Source organism: Sapajus apella, unplaced genomic scaffold, assembly GCF_009761245.1.
Source record: "Sapajus apella isolate SASKATOON/1434 unplaced genomic scaffold, GSC_monkey_1.0 scaffold32, whole genome shotgun sequence".
NCBI lineage: Eukaryota > Metazoa > Chordata > Mammalia > Primates > Cebidae > Sapajus > Sapajus apella.
The window spans coordinates 24,866,479-24,870,077 of record NW_022436972.1 but is presented as its reverse complement, the minus strand read 5'-3'; the positions used below and the strand labels follow the sequence as shown (position 1 = coordinate 24,870,077).

The 3,599-nt window shown below is 43.1% G+C and overlaps 1 long non-coding RNA gene across 1 annotated transcript in view; it reads right to left on the bottom strand.

Moving 5' to 3' along the window:
* LOC116562516 overlaps positions 1-3,599 on the bottom strand; it is a 6,015-nt gene that overhangs the window by 1,252 nt on the left and 1,164 nt on the right. The gene's annotated exons all lie outside the window — the stretch shown is intronic.

Sequence of the window (3,599 nt, the reverse complement as noted above, 5' to 3'; positions counted from 1 at the left end):
CTCTCTCTCTCTCTCTCCATATATATATATATATATGTGTGTGTGTGTGTGTGTGTGTGTGTGTGTGTGTGTATATATATGCATACACACACACACACAATCACACACACACACACATATATATATCTCACCTCTTGACCTATGATCAACGTTCCTTCTAAACTCAATTGAAGGCACCAGATATCACAAGCCAGATGGCAAGAAATTAAATAAATTTCAGTCTTTTTATGCCATTCCAATTACATCTTGGTCAGTTTAAAAACATGTTTCAGCAAATGTTGGAGGAGTTTTTCTCCTTCTTCAGGGGTCATCTCTCACTTTATGCTGCCTAACAAAAGACCTCACACACTTAGAAAGAGGATGGAGACAGGCCAGCTTCAGGACATGCTGCACAAGGAGAACCAACTGTCCCAAAAAGAAAGGGTTCTACACCACACTGAAAACTTCACAATTGACCAGCTACACACAAATGCCTGAAGTATGGAAGTCCAACAAGAAAATGAATAATTGGTGATATCAAGACTTCTGACCCAAGGGCCTGCAGCTGGTGTGGCCATTCAACAAAATATCTGACTTTAAATGGTGACACATTGGACTGTGACATGCAATAAAAGAACTGAAGCAGCAAAGTGTCTTGATTTGGGTTTCCTTTCCATCTTACCCAGCTCCAGCCAGTGAAGAAGTGAGCATGCCTGTGGTGCTCCTGACACATCTGGGGTAGTTCCCATTCACAGTGGTCAACCATTGGGATTTTCCCACACATTGCAGGGTCATCATTCATCTATGCTAACCTATAATGTGCAGATAAAAGCTCCTTTTTAGAGACTGGTGAGAAAATTGTCAAATCTGAAAGCTCACGAACTGTCTCAGCCAGGGGGGAACACATGTAGGAAAGCCTATGGAATCTGACGTCAGAAGCCTAATCTCAGGTAGGCCTCTACAGGTTTACAATTGTGAGTAATTAACTTACTTTCTCTAGGCTCTGTTATTCTCATACAAATCACAAGAAAGGTAGACCGAATAGTCTCCCAGATCAATTCCAACCTCAACATCCTCTGGCTTTGTGATTAAAGAATGATACTAGTATGGCTGAAACTGTGGCTTAACCCCAATAGGAGCCTGCTGGGATCATGCTAGGCAAAACTAGTCCACACAGACAGAGCCATTCTGACCACATCCCTCCCTATGCCAGCTATCATACAGATATGCACCACTGGTATGAGAAGTCCCTTCTACATAAGACATTGACTGATTCAATAATAGGCTGATTTATTCATTCAACCAACAAGTATTTACTGAGCACCTTCTAGGTATTTAGGGATACGACAGAACAAAACAGACAAAATCCCTTCCCTTATGGAGTTTACATTTTAGTGAAGGACAAGGGGGAGTCAGACATCAAATAGGAAACATAAATTAAGGATATATTTTATTCAGAGCAGTGCTGGGATTCACTCAGGGTGGCTCCCAAAATATTAAGGGAAATATTAGGGAAGTTATAGATTATAGTATCAAACCTTTTTGGAAAGCCAAAATGTTTTAATGAGTCAGGTTGAAGACAGCCAGTTCTTACCTTAGAGCTTTAAGTCACAAGGTGACTTAAACATAAGGTAATAAAAGCTTCCCCAGTTAAATCTGTTCACCCCACATTCCTTTGTCTCTACTCTGTTTACTCATATAAACTTTGTGCTAGATGGCCTTCTCGGGGGAGGCTGAAAAAGAATTACTAGTTAATGGTGTTTATTCTGGGCCTCAGAAGCAAAGGGTTTTATGATTCGTAAATCCACTCTTTTTTTTTTTTTTTTTTTGAGACGGAATTTCACTCTTGTTACCCAGGTTGGAGTACAATGGTGCGATCTTGGCTCACTGCAACCTCCGCCTCCTGGATTCAGGCAATTCTCCTGTCTCAGCCTCCTGAGTAGCTGGGATTACAGGCACGCGCCACCATGCCCAGCTGATTTTTTGTATTTTTAGCAGAGATGGGGTTTCACCATGTTGACCAGGATGGTCTCGATTTCTTGACCTCGTGATCCACCTGCCTTGGCCTCCCAAAGTGCTGGGATTACAGGCGTGAGCCACCACACCCGGCCAAATCCACTCTTTTATCCATGTTAATTATTTACAAGCATGCTGACTTAAAACCTATTATTAAATCTATACTGAATAAATGCAAGAAGGAACAAGAAGTTGTAGTCAATTAGCAGCAATCACCCTGTAAAAGCAGCTGAGGACCCCTTAGCCCAACTCTTGCACTGTATTCTGTATGTAAGAGAGTATTTCATTCATCTGCTGCTAAGACAAGGTCTGCAGGACAGACCTCCGCAGGTAGTGATCAAAGTCTCAGAGCAGCCTGGAGGCCGTTGATAAAGTGACTTTTGAACCACAGTCCTAAGCAGTGAGAGAGTGAGCCATGCAGACAGTAGGGGAAGAATGTTCCAGGCAGAGGAAACAGCAAGGCCCAGAGACAGGACAGGATCAAGCCTGCCTAACGTGCCAAAGGAAACAACATGAGCTCAGTGTTTATAAAGAGGAGTAAGAGCAGGAGGGTAGCAGGAAGAACAGTGAGACAGGTGGCAGGGGCCAGGTCATGTACAAAACAAAGCCACTGGAGAGTTTGAACAGAGAGGTAATTATGATGTTAATTCCACTGTGAAAGGATTGTACTAGCTGTTGTATTGAGAGTAGAGTGGCCAGGCACGGTGGCTCACTCCTGTAATCCCAACACTTTGGGAGGCCAAGGCAGGTGGATCACTTGAGGACAAGTGTTCAAGATCAGCCTGGCCAACATGATGAAACCCTGTCTCTACTAAAAATGCAAAAAATTAGCCGGGCATGGTGGCTCATGCCTGTAATCCCAGCTACTAGGAAGGCTGAGGCAGGAGAGTTGCTGGAACTCAGGAGGCAGAAGTTACAGTGAGCCTGGATCACGGCATTGTACTCCAGCCTTAGTGACAAAGCAAGACTCCGTCTGAAAAAAAAGAGAGAGAAAGAGAGTAGACTGAAGAAGGCAAACATGGAAACAAAAAAAGCCAGTTAGAAGACTACTGAGATAATCCAGGTAAGAGATGGTGGCAGAGTGGCAGCAGTAAGGTGTGAAGAGAGACCGATTCTGAAGTTGAATCAACAGGACACTTGAAGACAGGATCATCTTGGAAAATCTTGGAACTACTGCGGAATCAAATGAAGCTAAATGGCACTAAATTCTAACATTCACTGTGAAATCCTGCGAACAGGGTTTGTTCATCTCTGTTACCTAGTGTCCCACCCAGTGCTTGGCACATAATGGGGATACAAAAAGTCTTTAATTCTTAAATGAATAAAGGTGGCACTGAATATATTACAAAGTCAAAAGACCTGCAGTTTGATAGGTCATTAGGAGATCAAAAAGCATCTGGTACTAGACATATTTTACTAACAGTGGGTTCACCTTCACTGAGTGAATCACCTTCTAAGCAGTGAGCTGAGATCATGCTAGTGCATGGGCAACAAGAGAGAAACTCCAGTTCAAAAAAGAAAGAAAGAAAGAGGAAGGAAGGAAGGAAGGAAGGAAGGAGGAAGGAAGGAAGGAAGGAAGGAAGGAAGGAAGGAAGGAAGGAAGG